At 53.4% G+C, this 19172-nt stretch overlaps 1 long non-coding RNA gene across 1 annotated transcript; it reads right to left on the bottom strand.

The window, feature by feature from the left end:
- Positions 1–878: 878 nt before the first annotated feature.
- On the bottom strand, positions 879–5187 carry LOC138920006 (uncharacterized). The gene is made up of 2 exons (XR_011430598.1): positions 1638–5187; positions 879–1419 (listed from the first exon to the last, which is right to left on the bottom strand). It is a non-coding gene; the product is annotated as an uncharacterized lncRNA (long non-coding RNA).
- Between the last annotated feature and the right edge of the window lie 13985 nt (positions 5188–19172).

Here is a 19172-nt window from a genome sequence, read left to right as displayed (position 1 = left end):
TTTTTCCTTTTCCAAATAGGGCATAAAAGTCTCCTGCATCGCGACACCTCTCTTAAGAACTGTGGCAGTGCGTGGTGACGGTCGCGTCTGATCGAGGAAATGATCCTCTGTGAGTGGGCGTGGATGGGGAGCAGGGGCCCTGGGCTTATCGTGAGACCCCCACTTCAGCCACTTTACCTTGTGATCAAGGCAAGTGTTGGCAAGGTGGCCGGCTGGGACACAGGAAGCAGGGATGAGTGACCCCGGGGACTGTGTGTCTGCCTGAATTCCAGGGAAGCTTTGACGGACAGACAGAGCTATTGGAGAAAGATCATGCAAGCCGGCTTCCGTGCACTGGGAAGGGCTGTGGCCACTCCTCCTCCCTCGGGGGCCAGGGAGAAAGAGAGAAACACTCCGTCATCCGGTCCCAGTGTCGTCCTCTCTTTCCGGGAATTGCTCCAGGAATCTTCCCCGCCTGCTGCTGGGGGCTGTCTTGGTCTTGGGTCCTCACCTGCATGAATGCAGCCGGGCTGGGTGAACTCTGCAGGTCCATGGGGAGAGGTACCCGTGTGCCATGGCCCCCTGCCCCCTCCCCAGGTGTTCACCGCCTGGCACTCTCTCCTGCCCATTTCTGCAGGTTCGGGGTGACTGTGAGCAGTGGTGATCCGAGGGCCTTGCAGATGGCGACCAGCCCTGGCTCTCCTTTAGGGGGACTGACCGGATCATGACACAAAGGCTTCCTAGATGTGCCTCCATCAGGCTTTTACAATAGAACAGTCGAGGCCTCTGGAGGAGAGGGGATGGACTGGAATGGGGCCGAGGGAACCTTCCAGGGTGGTGGAAAAGTCCTATGGTGGCTCTTTGGGGTGACGACATAAAACTGCCAAAACTCTCCAAAATGAACAGGTCAGAACTGTGCATTATTTTTGGTATGTAAATCACACATCAGTTAAAAAAAGTTTGACAACACCAGCTAGAGGCTCTTTCTGTTTTTTCACGTGTAAATGGGGACTGTCGTGAGAACTAAATGCGATGTCCATGTCAGGCTCTTGGTAGAGGGTCCGGGACACAGTAATCGATCAGCAAAGGCGGCTGTCAGTCTTATTACTACTTTCCGTCGCTTGCACTCTGTCCTTGTCATCGGCCTCTATCCTTCCCACTGGAGCAAAATGCCTTCTCTCCCCGATGTAAGCACAGAATGTCGGTTCGATACCCGTCTTGCCTGAAGGCTCGTGTGCCACTGCAGACTCAGGGTCCTCTTTTCACTCCTGCGAAGCTTGCGCTGGAATAGTGCCGTTGTTGCATGATTATTGTGGGGACAGGTTTTTGCCGGCCGCCACCTACCTGCCCCAGGTGGTCAGTTTCATGAGTGAGGGAGCGAGTCTGTTTTTCTCGTCGTCAGATGCTCAGCACACAGCACAGCGCTGGACACGGGGAACTCTTTAGAAAGGTTTGTGGAATGAGACAAGGATAATGATGATGAAGGCGATGATAATTTTAGTAACGGTTATAGTAATTAACTTTTAAAACCTTTTTTTGGAGAATAAAACACATATACAGAAAACCACGAAGAGATGTTTAACGAAACAAGTTATAGTAAGGCAAACACCCCTGCTGCCACCACCCACATCAAGACATGGAGCTTGGGTTTCTCTTACCTGTTATTTTAAACCTGATGCTCTCTTCAGTCTCTTTTAATTGACCGGTTCCACCTCTGTCCGTCTCCTTCCTTTCTGCTGTATCTGCTGAAGCGCCTGGCCTGTGGGGCGCCCTCACTCGGGGTTTGCTGACTGCATCCTCATGGTCTGCTTATCACGTCTCACCCTCAGCGAGTGGCAGCTGAACACAGGCTCAGTCAGACTCTGGTTTGGTCTCTTTGGCCAGGCTGCAGGCAGTGCTGGTGCTGGGTTCTGTCGTCAGGAGGCAATGTCTGGTTTCCCTCTTTTCTGACGTTAGCAGCTGTTGTGGGTTGAGTTGCGTCTTCTCAAAACTTACGTTCCAGTCCACATCCTGGTCCCAGGGAATGCAAACTTATTTGGGAATAGAGCCTTCGCAGATGGAATCAGGTTCAGACGAGATCGTATGGGAATAGGGTGGGCTCTCGCCCAGTGACTGGCATCCTTATAAGGAGAGGGGATCTGCACACAGACACACAGCAAGGAGCGGGCCTCGTGAAGACACACGGGGGAGAGGCCACTTGACGACGGAGGCAGAGATCAGGGCGCTGCATCCGTAAGCCGGGAACGCCGAGGATTACCACAACCGCCAGGAGCTGGGGGAGGCCTGGAGCAGACTCTGCCTCGGAGCCTCGAGCGGGGAACCAGCCTAGCCCGCACCTGGGCTTGGACTTGGGGCCCCCACAGCCGTGGAGCTGCTGCTGGTCTGAGGGGCAGCAAGGAATAAAAGTTGGCAGGCAGCCATTTCTACTCTAGTCCCATTTCTGCCGCTGACCAGCTGGGGACCTGGGACAAGCCGCGCAGCCTCGCCATGCCTCAGTTTCCTTATCAGTAAAATCAGGGCAGTGTTCATACCTGCCTGCTAAGGTTGTCTGAGGAGAAAATGAGTTAATGTGCATGAGCCTCTAAACTGGTGCCAGTGCACAGGAAGTACTCAGAAAGGGTTAGCTATTGTCGTTCCGGCTTATCGCTAAAGAAGGTGAGGCACCAGGGGGTAAGCAACTCGCCCGAGGCCACAAGGCCCTCAAGACGCCTGGATTCAGGCTGCAGCCTCGGGCACTGGCACCCACTCCCTCGGCCACTGTCCCGTGCTGCATCTTCTCAGGATCACACTCCTGGAGACAGTCAGAACCTCAGAGTCAGGCCAGCTGGGCCCACCTCGGTCCTCACTCTCCCCAGTGACACGTCAGGGTTTGGGCCAAATTCCTCCCCGTCAGACAGTGTCGGTTAGTGGGTGGGTTTGATGGGAGGAGAGAGAAACATACCCAGGCCTGGAGCCAGTCAGCGAGAGGGGTCTGCAGGCCTGTCTGTGCCCCAGGCGAGGACAGCGCCGCCCCTGACACCCAGCTTTTTATAGGGCATGTGAAAGAAATCGGCCTTGTCAGTTGTTTGGCACCAGGCGGGGTCTGGAAATGCCAGCTGCCCAGCACTCGGGGCCCCTGGGCCTGTGGGGTTACAGCCCTGTGGCCTGGGCCGAGTTGGGGGAAGCTGGGTTTGGGAGCAGCCTATTGGCTGCAAGAAGGGGGACCCCCGTCCAGCTGGCCCATGGTCCTGACAAGCTGGGTCATCTGGGGACAGTCTTGCTCATTGCACTGCGCGTTCCCCTGCTGATGGACGGATGAATTATATAAGGTACTTGCAGAGTTGGAAGGATTAAGAAAAAGTTTGAGGTCATTGCAGACACTGACAGCTGCCGGCTGAGCCCCAGACGGGCTTTCCGACGAGCCCCTTTGTGATGTTTGCCCTCCTGAGGGTTTTGCTGGAGAGACTGACCTCAGGGCAGCTGCCAGGAGGAGCTGGATGGGCCCAGGAATGCCAGGTGCATGCGAAACTAACTGGATGTCCTCCCATCTCCTTCCACAGGGCCCCGCCCTCCGCTCATTGCCTGGCAAAGGCCCTCAACTTGTCTGCACCCTCCCCCGCCAGGGCAGCGGCCCCCACATAGTCTCTGGACAATTTCTTGAGATTTCTTAAGCAGCACCTCTGTGCCTGGTGTTGTCCCATCAATGTGGGTGAGAATGACAGGAACTTCCCCCAGCTGTCAGCTCCCAGGAAGAGCACAAGGGACAGGGTGGGAGGAGCGAGGTCTGCTCTTCAGAGGGCTCTCGTCCCAGCGGCAGCCTCGGTCTGTCTTGTTCTGACTGTTCCTTGTGTCCTGTGCAAGCCCCCAGTGGCAGCTGCCTACGCCTCCATGGTTGTGCCGGACCTCAGAATCTGCAGTCCGGAGCCAAGCTCACGCTCTGCATTCCCCATCCCCAGCCTGGCGGCGTCCTTCATCTTTGTCCTGGCAGCCGCCCAGGCCAGAACCAGCCCCATCACCTGCAACTCCCTTTCCCTCCTGAGGCCCCAGAGGACCAGCCTCCCATGGTGTCTGTCTGCCTCCTAAACAGCCCCTGGATCCGCTTCTTCCCTGCAGCTTCCATGCCCCCGGTGGTCCTTTGCACCTCTCATGGATCCCTGAATTACAGGGAGCTGTGGACACGGCTGTCTCCAATTAGATGACAGATGCCTTTTTCCTAGCTGGGACCATCTGGACTAGTTTGTAACCAGGTGCTGTGTACCCAGAAGGTGCTTAATTCACGCCGAGCCCAGCTCACTGTCCTGTAGGAAGCCCTCCCCACCCCGGAGATGCCATCTCCCTGTATCCCCGCCTCCAGGAGCGCTGGCTCCAGGTGATCTTGGTTCCTTGCTCAGCTCTTTTCCTCCATCCAGAACTTGGGCTTCCGCTGGGAGGGCGGGGGCTGCGCCTGCTCCTCAGGTACCCACTGGGCTCAGAATCTGGGACGCATGAATGGAACGTTCAGGGAGCTCCGTTCTCTCTCTCACAGCTGGGTGCTGGGGTTGGGAGGGAGGTGGGAGCATTTCCACTGACTTTCTGGTGCTCCAAGGTCATCATCCCAGACACTGAGTCACAGAATCCTGGCTGTGACTTTGCCACCCCAGACCTTCCCTCCATGCAGCGCCTTAATTATTCCTAACTGGGCCGTGGGAGCCACTCACTTCATCTTTCCTGGGGGCACAGGCTCAGACACACGGCGATACTAACGTGGAACATTCCTGTTCATGTGGGGCTTCTGACACACAGGCACCACCACCGTCAGCGATTTCCGAACGTAGCGTATGTGACTCGCGCCATTCTCAGGCAGCACTGAGAGGGCCAGGGCTGGGGATGCACAGCCACTCATGGCCAGTCCTGTGTGCCCTGCAATACACCATTGCCCTAACTTTCGAGAGGAGAACTCAGCCCCACCCAAGGTCACAGGGCTGAGAAGCAGTGGAGGCAGGCTAGAAGCCCCAGGGCCCGGAGATCCCGGCAGCTATTGACCAATTGGTTTTTGGAAAGTTGGAAAAGAGGTCATTGTATTAGTTTCCTATCACTGCTGTAACAAATTACCACACACATAGTGGCTTAAAGCCACTCGGTTTTGTTCTTTTACCTTCTCGAGGCCGGAAGTCTAAAATGGGTCTCAGGGCCGTGCTCCTCTGGAAGCTACAGGGCAGAATCCAGTTCTTTGCTCATTTCAGTTTCTAGAGGCCGCCCACACTCCTTGGCTCACGGCCCCTCCCTCCATCTGCAGAGCCAGCACTGTGACATCTTCTCTCTGACTGTGACACCCCGCCTCCCTCTTACAAGGACCTTGTGATGACATTGGGCCACCAGGTAATCCAGGACAATCCCCATCTCAAGATCCTTGACTTAATCTCATCTGCCAAGTCCCTTTTGCCAGGTAAGGTCACGTGTTCACAGGTTCTGGGGAAATCTTAGGGGACCATCATTCAGACGACTACGGCCCTTGTGGGCTCTGCTTAAGCAGTGACTAGGGTCTTCGGCATCCAGAGAGTAGAATTGCGGGGGCGAGACAGCTGGCTCTGAGCTGCCCTAGCAAATGTGCGACTTGCTTAGACTAAAAGGCCGCCCTCCCCTCGCCTCGGGCACGGCTTCCGCAAATTCGGTGCATTATTCAGCACTGTTTGTGGAGGGAGATTAAAATTGCATTGCCTGTGGAAGCTCCTGCCCCCAACACCTGACAGTGACAGAAGGGGCTGCTTTACAGAAGGCTCATTAAAAATGAAAACACGATGCTGATTTCCAGCAAACAGAAATTACTTAAGCGAGTGTAAGTGGATGAATATTTCATGCTGCAGTTTATGAAGTTCCCACCAGCAGCACCTTCCTGGATGGCTTCGAGGGGTCCCAGCTCGGACACTTAGGGGGAACCCCACTCCCGGCTGCAGCAGCGTGCTGAGAGCAGATGGTCCACTGGGGTCGTCCTTGGGCCCAGCCGTGAGTCCCAGGGCTCCTAGGGCTGCCCTCTGATGTAGCAACCAGCACAGTGGCTGATTCCAGGAGCCAGAGAAACATACTGTAAGCAGGAAGCGATTCTGGCTGATGCTGCTTTTCCTGGACTGGGAAATTAGGACCCGGACAGCCTGGGAACTCAGCTTCTGCCCTGCTCCTGCTCGCAGGTGTGCGGAAACTGGCGGTGCCCTGTGGCTGCCGGTGGTGTGCTGGCGATGGGGGGCACCTGAGTGCCAGTTGTAGTGTGTCTGGATCTGTGGCTGCAGGGGTGGCTGGACATGGGACGCCCGTCACTGGCTCTCCACGCCCCCTCTCTGCCTGACTCTCCCCCGAAAGCTGCAAGCGTGAAGAGCAGTGTCTGCCCTCAGGAACTGTGTGAAGGATTGGTCTCACCCCCAACCGAGCAAGAAACAGACACACAAGGCAGTCCGAGGGGGCACAAGATACCAGCAGCCCAATTACAGCCCGGCCCAGGCCGGCACGGGCCTCGTGCTCCACTGTTAGTGCCACTTTGTGACACGAAGACCCCCCTCACAAGCTCGAGGGCAGGAAAAGGCATTAGGAGAAAGCGCTAACCCGAGAGGGCGGGTTCCAAGGTGGATCACGTTCCCCTAAAATTCATGCGCCAAAGTCCTAACCCCCAGCATCTCAGGAGGAGAGAGGGTCTTTAGAGAGGTGATCAAGGTCAGGTGAGGCCATTAGTGCAGGTCCTAGTTCACCGGGACTGGCGTCCTTGTGGGGGAATGCAGACCCGGAGGCGTCCATTCAGGGAATGTGTCTGCATCTGCGGCTGCAGAGGCGCCGTGACACGGGACGCCCAACGCCGGCTCTCCACGCCCCCCGTCTCTGCCTGACTTTCTCCCCGCAAAGCTGCAAGCATAAAGAGCCATGTCTGCCTCGAACATGAACATGAAGATGGCTGCCTACGGTCCCCGGGAGGAGGCGGGGAGCAGCCTCCCTTAGAGCCTCAGATGGAACCCGCCCTACACCTTGATCTGACTTCCGCCTCCAGAACTGTGAGACTGGACTTCTGTTGTTTAAGCTGCCCCGTCTGTGGTGCTTTGTTAGGGCCGCCCCAGGACACTGAAACAGCCATATTTTGTTCTTTCCAGGAGGGATGGAGGCGGGAGGGGAAGTTGTTCTTGGTGACAGTGATTGGGGTGCAGGGACAGCTGGACTGTATTTGTGTAGCACTTTGGGGGTGAGAAGCCAAGTCTTGGTCAGGGTTTTTTTTTTTTTTAACAGCACTGGGGATGGTCTATGTACCTGGCACCGTCCAACCTGCTTTGTTAGCTCACTCAGCACTCAGACAACCTGGTGACGTGGGCGCTGCCATTCTCCCCATCTGATTGACACAGAGAGGTTGAGAACTTGCCTAAGGTCACACAGCTTGCAAATGGCAGAGCTAGGATTTGTATGCAGGCTGTTCGTCTCTAGGGGCTGTGTGTTTGCAGGGAAGAGTGAATAATGCCCCCGAGAACATTTCTTGCCCCAGGAGGCAGAGGCGACTTGTTAGCCAAGTGGTCCAGATGGAGGCCAGGCTCTGCGGCCCTAGCTCACCTGGAGATGGTCCAGCGCAGTGTGGCACTGTGGGCAACACCAGGAGCAGAACCGCTCGTTCCTGCCCCGAGGGTGAGGGCACCCAGACAGGCCCTGGTTCCTTCTCCGCAAGCAAGGTGACCAGTGACAGCCTTGGTCTGAGTCCTGTTTCTCTCCAGGCTGGGTCATTCGGTTCCGTCTGAGGTTCCTCTAGCAGATTCCATCCGTCCACATGGATGGCTCCCCAAGCTCAGCTTCCGGAGGAGCCCACCCAGGAACCAGTGGCCTCCCTCTGCCTCCACTTCATCTGCCATCAGGAAACAAACCCCTCCGCATCAGTGCGTCAGTCTCCACGACTGTCTCACGGTCTGCGCGGTCCGTGCCCCCGGAGCAGAGGGCACTGCCCAGCTGATGGACCGCAGAACTGCCTCTCCTCCAGAGATGCCAGCTTATTCCAGGGTAATGAACCTCGAGCCTCTGCTCCTACCCTCGGAGAGCATTCATTTACATTCCAGAGTGGACGCGAGGGCTTCTGGGAGGGACGGACCAGCAGACGTGCTGGCCACATTACGGGCTCCAAGTCTCACACTTTTAGGATTCCTCCCCGTGTTGCAACCCGCTGCACATGCAGGTAACAGCTCGTTCTGTCTAGCTGCATCGCTGTGGGCACTGGGGCTTGGGGAACTCGTGTCAAGATGCTGCTCTGGAAGCTACCTTTGCTGTGGGTCATAAGTGACCTGTGTCTCTAGCCAGGGGTCTTGCATTTTTCTGCCAGAATCTGTGGCAAACTGTGGCAGAATCTTCCAGACTGTGGCAGACTGATTTGTTAGTTTGCAGGTTGGGCAACACCTTAGACCCATGATAGTTCCTGACTTAGCAGTGCTGGTGATGAGGATGGGATCTGTCCGTGATGTGGCCGCTGAAGGAGAAAGAGGAGGGCCCCGGGGTGAGTTAATGTGCTCAAGGAAATTCCACGGGAGTTGGCAGCAGAGCAAACTGTACGGTCACTGGGGCAACACGTGGTCGTCTCCGTTGTTGCCTGTAAGTGAGGGAGGGTTGGGGAGGTGAATGAAAGCTGAATACTGGGAGGCGGGGTACAAACAAGAAGCCTGAACTGTGCTCTTGCTGTTTGCTCTCTCCTCCAGATGGGAGGAGAAAAGGTCCTGGAGTCCCTACAGTGGGCTCAGGACTGGGGAGGGCTGGAAACATCGGCAATTTGCTTGTTGCTGTCCCCTCCAGGCAGGAGGAGAAGGGGCTCAGTGGGTCCCAAAGCTGGTGCAGGGCGGTCGGTGGCCAAAGACCTGGGTGCTTGAGCCACGAGCTGCTGCCGTGCTGCTCGAACCCGAAAGTGAGTGTGTCCTGCCTACTGGCATGGAGACACTTCCTCTGCCTCTCCCGGATCCCTTCATCCCCTCCACCCTGATGGCAGCTGCTGAGGGGCCAGCCCTGCCGCTGGGAGGCGGTGCCGTTCTTAGTGTTCGGTACACGGTCTGGGATCAGATTCATGCTGTGTGCAGCTTGGGAGGTGAGACTGGGAATTCATAAATGACTTTATGGGGTGGCTTTCCAAAGCTTCCCCTCTCTGCAGTCTTCCTCATATCCTCTGGCCCTTTTTGGTGCTTTGGTCAGGGCTCCAGGGACCCAGTTGTGACATGCTCCTCTGTGCCTGCACCATGATCTGGTGCCAAATGGTGGATAAAGAGAGAGGGAAAGAGCAGTGGGGTTTTCCCTGCCCTCTTGGGACCACAGATGCACTAACTGGAGAGGGAAGTCCCTTCCTCAGAGTTCTGGCTCTGGTGGGCTCCTGTGGTGATCTTGCCAACACCGCCACAGGATTACTTAGGGGCTGGAGTGTGAGAAGATAGAGAAGAGAAAAGGCGTGGGATTTCCATATTTTCTCTGAGCTTTGGGTGGTCTGCTCCTGCTTCTCGAGCTGGAACAAGAAGGCTTCTCCTAGAGCTTTCTCTGTGAGTGCCTATGTCCACTTTTGGGTTTGAGCTGTGTTATGTTCAGGCCGGGTGATACTAAAGGACTAAAATGGTGACCTCACTGCTGACTCAGTGGCACTTAAAAAAATCTGGTTTTCTTTCTCAGTCTGCCTTCTACTATTTACTTTTCAAACTCCTCAAATAACTGGTCCACGCACGTGTCCAGGCGTTACAGTCGTGTGTAATGGGAGAGACCAGGTGGAGCAAGCTTCCTCCTTCTTATCTGAAGGTGGAACCCTCACCTTTATTTTAAAGGTAGCTTCGCTGCGCAGAGGTCTAGGTTGACAGGTTTTCTTCTTCAGTACTTTAAATATGTCGACCCACTGTCTTGCCTACCTTGTTTCCAGTAAGAAATCTGCTGTCATTTTAATCTTTGTTTCTCTTTACGTAACATGTCTTTTTCACGCGGCTAAATTTAAGATTTTCTTTTTATGGTTGAGGCTAAGCAATTTGATTATGATGTGTCCTTATGTTTCTTGTGCTTGAGGTTCATTGAGCTTCTTGAATCTGTGGGTTGTAGTTTTTATCAAATTTGGAATATTTTCAGCCATTATTTCTTCAAATAGGTTTTCTGTTCCCCTCTTTTCCTTTGGGGATTCACATATATTAGCCTGCTTGAAGTTATCCCCCAGCTGACTAATTCTTTGTTAATTAAAAGAAAATATTTTTTCTCTTTGTGTTTTGTTATGGGTACTTTCTATTGCTATGTCTTAAATCATCAGTCTTTTCTCCTGCAATGTCTAATCTGCTACGAATTCCATCTGGTGTATTTTTCATCTCGGATATTGTGGTTTCATGCCTAGAAGTTTGATTTGGGTCTTTATATATTTTCCGTGTCTCTAACTTTTTGAACATATGGGATACAGTTGTAATAGTTTTTTTCTTTTTTAAAAGACTCTGTTTCTTAGAGCAGTTTTAAGTTCACAACAAAACTGAGAGGAAGGAACAGAGATTTCCCATATACCCCCTGCCCCCACATATGCATAGCTTCCTCCATTATCAACACCCCCATCAGAATGGTACATTTTTTTTACTGTGGAAGAACCAACATCGGCACATCATCATCACCCAAAGTGCCCAGTTCACTTAGAGTTCACTCCTGGTGGTGTACATCCTATGGGTTTGGACAAACGTGTAGTGACATATGTCTGTCATTGTAATCTCATACAGAGTATTTTCACTGCCCTAAAAATCCCCATGCTCTGCCTAGTCGTCTCTTCCTCCTCCACCCCTGGCAACCACTGATGTTCTTATTGTCCCCGTAGTTTTGTCTTTTCCAAAATGTCGTGGAGTTGGGATCATACGTACACAGTCTTTTCAGATTGTCTTCTTTCACTTAGTAATATGCATTTAAGTTCCTCCATATTTTTTCAGGGCTTGATAGCTCATTTATTTTTAGCACTGAATAATATTCCATTGTCTGGATGGACCACAGTTTATTTATTCATTCTACTGAAGGATGTCTTGGTTGCTTCCAAGTTTTGGCAGTTATGAATAAAGCTGCTATAAACATCCACGGGCATGTTTTTGGGTGGACATAAGTTTTCAGCTCATTTGGGTAAATAACGTGGTTAGTTCTGTAGGAAACCACCAAACTGTCATCCAAAGTGGCTGTCCCCTTCTGCATTCCCACCAGCGATGAATGAGTGTTCTTGTTGCTCCATGTCCTCGCCAGCATCTGGTTGTCAGTGTTGCAGATTTTGCCCATCCTAATAAGCATGTAGTGGTATCTCATTGCTGTTTTAGTTTGCATTTTCCTGATGACATATCATGTGGAGCATCTTTTCATATGATTACTTGCCATCTGTCCGTCTTTGGAGAGATGTCTGTTCAGGTCTTTTGCCCATTTTTTAATTGGGTTGTTTGTTTTCTTATTGTTGAGTTTCCAGTGTTCTTTGTATATTTTGGGTCCCAGTCTTTTATCAGATATGTCTTTTGCGAGTATGGTCTCCCAGTCTGAATACGTCTTCTAATTCTCTGGATATTGTCTTTTGTGGAGCAGAAGTTTTCAATTTTAGGGAAGTCTAGCTTATCAGCTATTTCTTTCGTGGATCACACTTTGGCATCATATCTAAAAAGTCGACGCCACACTGAAGGTGAGCTAGGTTTGCTCCTACGTTATCTTCTAAGGGTTCTATAGCTTTGTGTCTTACAGTTAGGTCTATGATCCGTTTGGAGTTAATTTTTGTGCAGGGTGTAAGGTCTGCGTCTAGATTCACTTTGTTGCATGTGGAGGTCCGGTTGTCCCAGCACCGCTTGTTAAAGAGGCCATCTTTGTTCCACTGTATTGCCTTGGCCCTTTTGTCAAAGATCAGTTGAGTCTATGTATACGGGCCTATTTACGGCCTCTCTGTTCTGTCCCGTTGACCTATGTGTCCATTCTTTCATCAATACCACCCGGTCCTGATTATTACAGCCCTGCGGCGAGTCTTTGAAGTCAGGAAGTGTCAGTCCTCTCACTTTGTACTTCTCCTTCAACATTGTGTTGGCTGTAATAACATTTTAAGTGTCCTTGTCTGATCATTTTAACATCTATGTCACTTCTGATTTGATGGATTTTTCTTCTTATTGTGGGTCATGTTTCCATGTTTCTTTGCCCAGAAAGTTTGGGTTGGATGCCAGAAACTGAAATTTTACATCGCTGGTTGCTGGATATTCTTTATAGATCTAACATATTCCCGGGCTTTATTCTGAGATGTAGCTAAGTTATTTGGGGACGTTTTGATGCTGTCAGATCTTTCTGTTAAGATTTGTTAGGTGGGACCAGATCAGCATTTGGTCTAGGGGTAATCCATCCCCGTGACGGATATAACCCTTCTGGGTACCCTACCCAATGCCCCATGAATTATGGGACCTCCCAGTCTGGTGGTGGGAACAGCAAAAGTTTGCAGCCCTGTGTGGGCACTGGGCACTGTTCCTGCGTATCCTTTTGCGGGCTTCTTTCCCCAGCCGTAGTCGGTTTCCTCACCTCATTGCACTGATCGTTCCCTTGCTGAATACTTGAAGGGGGTCTTCTGCAGACTTCCAGAGTTCTCTCTCCGCTCTCCTCTCTCTGGTATGGTCTCCTGTGAACTCTGAATGCCTCAGTCTCCCCAATTCTCAACTCTGTCTCTTCCTCTTGGGGTCCCCTGGGCTCTACCTCAGTTCTCCATGCCTAAGCTTCAGTCTGGAACCCCCCCCAATGCAGCCAGCGGGATGACCTTTGGGCTCACCTTGTTTATTTCCCGTATCTCGGGAATTACTATCCTTTGCTGCCTGATGTCTGTGGCATCCAAACCATTGTTTCATACATTTTTCCTGTTTTGGTTGTTTTAATTGAGAGGGTAACTCCAAATCCTGTTATTCCGCTTGGCCAGGAGCATAAGTCTCTGCCTGCAGACCATTTAATTAGAATGAAAATGTCTAGAAAATAATACTAATACTGATGAGCACTTATTGCATGCCAGAAGCAGTGCTGAGAACTTTATATCTATCTGCAGAGTTTTCACATTAGATCGCGAAAGTGGGCACCATTGTTATCCCATTTTTCACAGGAGGTGATTGTGCCTTGCAGAGGTCACTCAGCTAGCGGGTGGTGAGGTGGGTCCCGGGCAGTGGGGCTCGGCTTAGAGCACAGGCATTATGCTCCGACACGGGGCTCCAAGAGCCTCTTCTCCAGGGCCTGTTCAGGACGGGCAGGGCTGCGTTTGAATTAAACCTGACGGTACTTCGTGTGGGTCTCCAAAAACTGAGGTGACCTCTCTCGAGAAGCTTAGAGTATGATTTGGTGATAACCTTAGTTTGGCCATTACCTTTTTTCTCCTTTATCCCACCGTGTGCGTCTCTGCTGACTCAGTTTTGCCCAGGCTTGAACATTCGAGGGGCCACGGAGGTCTTGCCACACTTGAGCCCCTTTACCTTTATAGATGGGGGGCATTTCTCAGTAGTCAGAGGATCCATCCAAGGGACATGAGGAAAACAGCCCAACCATGGCACCAGGTCCCGTGGGATGCCTGGTGAAGCAGAAGCTAGATCTGCTTCCTCTGGGAGCTTCCCTGATGCTGTTCCACTCAGCTCCACCCCTCCGGCCAGGTTTGGTCAGGAGGCTCCCAGACCCTCGGTCGTTGTCCTATGCTCACCCAGCTGGTGCCTGTCTGTTTGTTTGCCTGTCTCCTCTCCTGACTGTGAGCACGGGAAGCAGACGATTTCTTCTTGTTTGATTTTTATTCCTTGCACTAAGGAGAGTGTGCCCAGCCATATTGGGTTCTCGGTGAAGACAGTATGAATGAATGAATGACACTCAGACTTGTGCCGGAAAGGACACCTCAGGCTGTAAGCAAAGGAAGAGCCAACTTGAGATGGCTTAATGATAAGGAGATGTATCATCTCCTAAGTACAGGTTCTGAGGTGAGGTGGACTGCAGGCACGGTGCCATCAGGGCTCCCGCTCCACTGTTCTTCAATTCCCTTGACTCTGTCTCTTCTTGTTCTCAGGCAGCCTCCCTCATGGCTTTAAGGTGGGTGCTGCCAGCTGCTGATAGGACAACAGGCTGCTCATTCACACCAGAGGGAGAAAGATGGATGATGTGAAAGTCTTTCTCACCCCTCTGAGTGGCCAGCCTGCATCACACGTCTGCTCCTGGACTTGTGGTCACCAGGGAACCCCATGTGTTGATTGGTTGAGATGATCCCTGGTGAGGAGGATGGCCTACTGTGATTGGCTGACAGGGATCCATCCAGAATGAGAGGAATTGGCCTCGCAAGTCTACAGGAGTGCAGAGAAGGGATGGGCACCAGACCAACAATGGGGTCTTGTAGGGAAGGAGGGAGTGGCAAAGGGCACAAGCGACTTGTGTGCCAGCGACACACTGAGGGACGATGGGAGTTCCCCCTCGCCCTGTGTCTCCCTCTCTTCTCCCCTAAACGAGCAGGTTGTATGAGACAACTCGTATTTCTTGGATGCGTGCTTGGCACTACGTCGACTGTGCCTTGGGCTGCACGGGCGCAATCCCATCGGGACTGTCCCCATTTTCCTTCGGGAAGGGGTTGTAATCTCCATTTTAGAGATGGGAGAACGGAGGTGTAGAGAAGTCAAGACACTTGCCTGAAGTTGCCCAGCTGGTCAGCGATGGAGCTGGGGGCTGACACCTGCATGCACAGCACAGGCCCATAGGCTTAAGGGTGACCACCAAGGTCTTTTCAAGATGAAGTGTTCTCTGTGGTGCCCAGGGCACTGGGTCCCACCCCATCCTACCTGCCCTCTGCCTCCATCTTTGCCACCTCCCTTCCACCCACAGCTGGGCATCCTCAGGGGGCAGGAAGCACGGGCTGCTCAGCATCCTCCGCCACGTCTCAGTGTTCTCAAAATGCGGTGGCCCTCACGGCCCGGAAACCAGGACTGCCCTCCCGCCTGGCTGCAGTGGGAGGGGCAGAGCCAGAGTCTGGGGTCTCCCTCACCCGCATTCCCTCCCCCAGCCCCCAGTTCGACCCTTCTAGACTCGCATGGGGCTGGGCGACCTGGAGGTCCTCAGAACGACATCGTGCGCAGCTCCTGCTGAGCATACACAGACCATCTAACAGCAAAAGGAAAGGAAGCCACAAGTGAGGGACACGAGGTATTAAGAAGGCGTTAAAGCTGAGGCTATGCGAACCCTGGGGGCAGCCAGTGTGGTGAGGGGGCTGCATCCCTGGACGCTGCAGCTGACTCAGGACCTCCCCTCCCTGCCGCCCTGGAAACAGTAACGTCAGAAACAGCAGTTCTCATTGGTGGCCCGCTGCTTCCAGGCGCTGGGCCACGCACATCCGTGCAGTTGTCTATCTGACAAGCATTTGTTGGACGTGAATGACGACGTGCTGGTCGGGCTGCCGGCACCATCTCTTTAAACCCTCTGACAGTCCAGAAGGGTGGGTTCTTTCTCTGCTGTGTTATAAATGAGGATGGTGAAGCCTCAGAGAGGCCAAGCAACCATGTGAGGAGGAGGATTTGAACCAGCCTTCCTGTCCCCTCTTCCTAAGCTGAATAACGGGGACTTCTCAAGCCTCTTGCGACCTCGTCCCACCTCGCTCAGGGGCAGCGCGGGACACGCGGCTGCACAGCGCCTCAGAAACCAGGCGGCTGTTTCCCTCCTCGTCTCTCTCCTCACTGCTGTTTGTGGGAGAGAAAAGGTGCAGACAGCCGAGCCCCGTGTACTCACTTCCTGCTCCGGAATCCGGGGACTCCTTCCCTCCTTCCCTGCTGGATCCAGCAGGAGCATCTGCATTTGCCGCCACACCTCTTGAATTCATCACCCCTCAAATGCCTGGAAAAAGGCAATTAAAAGTAAGATTATGATATTTTCGTAAATATGCAATGTAGCAACTCAACTCTGGTTTGGGCTGTCAAGTGAATCCACCAGAGAGAAATCGATGTGGAAATATTTGCGTATGTTCTCATGGAACATTTATTGTGGAATGCTGCACTCCAATAAAGCCTTTATGTAAATTATTCATTATGGAATTCAGATGAAATGCCAAAACCCTTCCATCGAGGGACTGCCTCTTTTTATTTTTTTTCTGCTGCCTCTGAAGAGCTGGTCTTGGTTAGCATCTAATGCCACTGGCCAGGCAGGTGGCATAATTAGTGGGACAAATGGATTGGCCTGGCACCACGGTTCCAGCCTCATGCTCACGTCTCTTTGAAGAAACTTGGCTTCTCTTTAAGGATTTTCTCTGCTGGCAGAGGTGTATTAACGTCCTCTCCCGCCCTCATGAGAGCTGTGGTTTCCTGAGGGTGCTGGGGACGTGTGCCCTGTTCCGCTAGCTAGCACAGCCTCTTAAAGCTCGCAGGCATCTTCTCAGGCCCCGGCCTGGGAGGTGCTCACATCCGCTCTGGGAGGGAGCAGGGCAGGCGCACGGAGATGGAGGCTCAGACCCGGTTACGGGTTGAATTGTGTGCTCCCTAAATGCAGCTGTTGAAGGGCTCACCCCAGGACCTGTGAACATGATCTTATTTGGAGATAGGTCTTTATAGAGGTAAGTACCTCAAATGAGTCCTTAGGGTGGACCGTGATCCAGTCAGATGGGTGTCCTTATAAAAGGAGGAAATTTGGACACAGACATGTGGGGAAAAGCCTGTGTGAACCGGAAGACGGCCACCTACACGGAGAGAGGAGGCCACCCAGGAGAGAGGCCTGGGACAGGCTGTCCCTCCCCAGCTCAGAAGGAACCAATCCTGCTGACACCTTGTTTCCCAGCTCCCAGGCTCCAGGACTGTGAGAAAATCAATCTCTACCGTGTAAGCTGCCCAGCTGCGGCGTTCTGTTACGGCAGCCCCAGGGAACGAACACAGGGGTGAAGACTTCTCAAGGTTCAAAAATACTGGAGTGGGATTGGAACCAACGGCCCCCGTGTCCAGCCTGCCGGTGTCTTCAGGTTGGAGGAACTGGGAGAACACTTTGCCAAGTGGCCCTAAGACCTCCCGCGAAGCCCCAGAGTCAGTGAGGCAGAGGCTTAACCAGGGGCCTCGGCCAGTGCCTTCACTCATCCCCTTCAAAGAGCTCGGTAAAGCTTCCGGTCAGTATTTGTGGAGTTAATTTCGCAATTCACAAATGAATAAACGGGACTCGCTTGCTCAGGATGACATCCCAAACACAATGCTATTCCCAACGCTGGCCCTGAATATTGGGGACCGGGACAGGCCATGTCCCCAAAGCCTACTGACCTCCACGAGAGCCCTGGCGTGGCCACAGGGCTGGGGCTCCAGGGTGAGGCCGTGTGTGTCCTGAGCCTTCAGGAACAGGTGGGGTCTGCTCTCCTGGAGCGTCCCGGGGTCCAAGGGCAGTTTCTGCGGGGAGACCAAGGCCAGAGACACAGTGCCTGGAGCTCCGCTGGGACACACTGTCCCTCCAAGGCCTCTCCGTGAGGCAAATGAGGTCCACTGCTCGATTCAAACCCGTGTGGCCTGGCATGGCCCCAAATGGTCTTTCAGGGATTTCCCATTTCCATTGTTAACATTATTAATCGCTCCTTTCCTCTCAGGGAGAAAGAGGCAGCGCATTAAGAAAACTCTTTGTGAAATTTATTGGATTTATGCTAAAAACATTTAATGTCTCACAGAGGAGCAGTTGGTCCTGAGAACCTTCAGGATCCTTGGAGCTTCTGTTCTCCCCGGTTTCGGGCTGGGACACGAACGCTCCAACAATGACTTGGAGCTCCAATGACTTGGAGCGAAGCCCTTGCCAGAAAAGGCGGGCCCTGGCGCAGGGGCCGAGGGTCCTGTCCCCTCTCTCCGTTCTTCACTCTGGGCCGGCTCGCTCCCCTAGCCCAGTGAGTCCATAGGTCTGTGTGTGTTTTGATTTTTACCGCTCAGACCCACTTTTTGTTAGCATCTCGTTGAAAGTCTCCAGTTTACATTGAGGACTCAGCCATGGAAATTTCTGGGGTCCCTTTGGTCTGACGGAACCTCAAGCTGTCCCCTGGCCGTGTCCGCTGCTGTCCCTCTGCTGTCTTCCAGTCAGGCAGTCCCACCCACAGGGAGTGCCCTTTCCCTCCACACTCCCATTTCCCCATGACTGGCCCTACCTGGCCTTTGGGGTCCCACCTGGGCTTTGGGGTTCTGTCTGGCTTTTGGGGTCCCACCTGGCCTTTGGGGTCCTACCTGGGCTTTGGGGTCTCACCTGGCTGTCTCACTGTCCTTTACTCATCCAGCCTTCCCCAGCGCCCCCCACTCAGACCCAGAGCTCTGGATCGGGCTGTTGTCAGGCCTGACTGTGCCCCCAACTCCTTCCGAGGGTCTGACCTGGCTTTGCACTGCCCTCGCCCTTGGTCTTTGAGGGTGACAGGCCCTCAAATCACGGGGTCAGTGAATGAGCTCTGGGAGGAAGGAATGAGAGCGCAGTTACTAAGAGAACCCATTCATGGAGTGATGCCTTTTTTCTCCCCTAAAAAGAGCAGTGTTTGGAAGCATGGAGGCCTTGCTTGTGGCGTTGGCAAAATCAAGGACCTGTCTGTGCTGGCGGGGCGCTGGGCTGCGCGCACACCTGTCCTCATTTGCACAAAGCAGAGAGGCCCCTGGGCTCCTGTCTCCTCCCTCTTGGTGCGTTTCTCTCTCCCTCTCCCACCCCCCACAGGTCCCCCACCCCAGCTGGGGCTCTTTGCTAATGGCAGAGACTAGGGTGTGTTTTGGCTGCCTCCTGGACACACCGTCCTCCTCGTCCTGAATTTAGAATGCGGAGTGGAGGGAGGGTCTGGCCCCGCCTCGCCTCCCATGAACAACTGCTCTGCGTGTGACTTAGTTTCTGTGACTGGAGGGTCCTTGTGACCTGAGGCTGTGGTTGCCGCTCACCTGCGCAGTGGTGAGCGTTGAGGGCAGAGGGATGGTCAGAAGAAAGCACGAGATGGACGGGGCCAGCTCCTGCTGCCTGTTCCAGCCCACGTCACCAGCATCACTCCAGGAGCCCTCAAGGTGGAATGACAGGCAGCCGGTCCTTTCTGGAGCCCGTCTGCTCTCGGCTGCTCAGTGATGTGTTATAACACGTTCCTGGAACGCTCTCTTGCCATCTGTCTCGTGAGCCTGATTACTGTGTGGGTTCCGAGAGAGGAGTTCTAATTTGCCGTTGTAAATCGTGGGTTTTTTTCCTCCTCGTACCACACGCAGCCTCACTGATGGCTTCGAGGGGCTGTGTGGTTTGCAGTGAGCATGGCTTGTTTTCCATATGGCGTCAAACACGCTTCT

Source organism: Equus caballus, chromosome 2, assembly GCF_041296265.1.
Source record: "Equus caballus isolate H_3958 breed thoroughbred chromosome 2, TB-T2T, whole genome shotgun sequence".
NCBI classification, from domain to species: Eukaryota; Metazoa; Chordata; class Mammalia; order Perissodactyla; family Equidae; genus Equus; species Equus caballus.
Note: the sequence above shows the minus strand (reverse complement) of the source record. Positions and strands in the feature narration are given on the sequence as shown.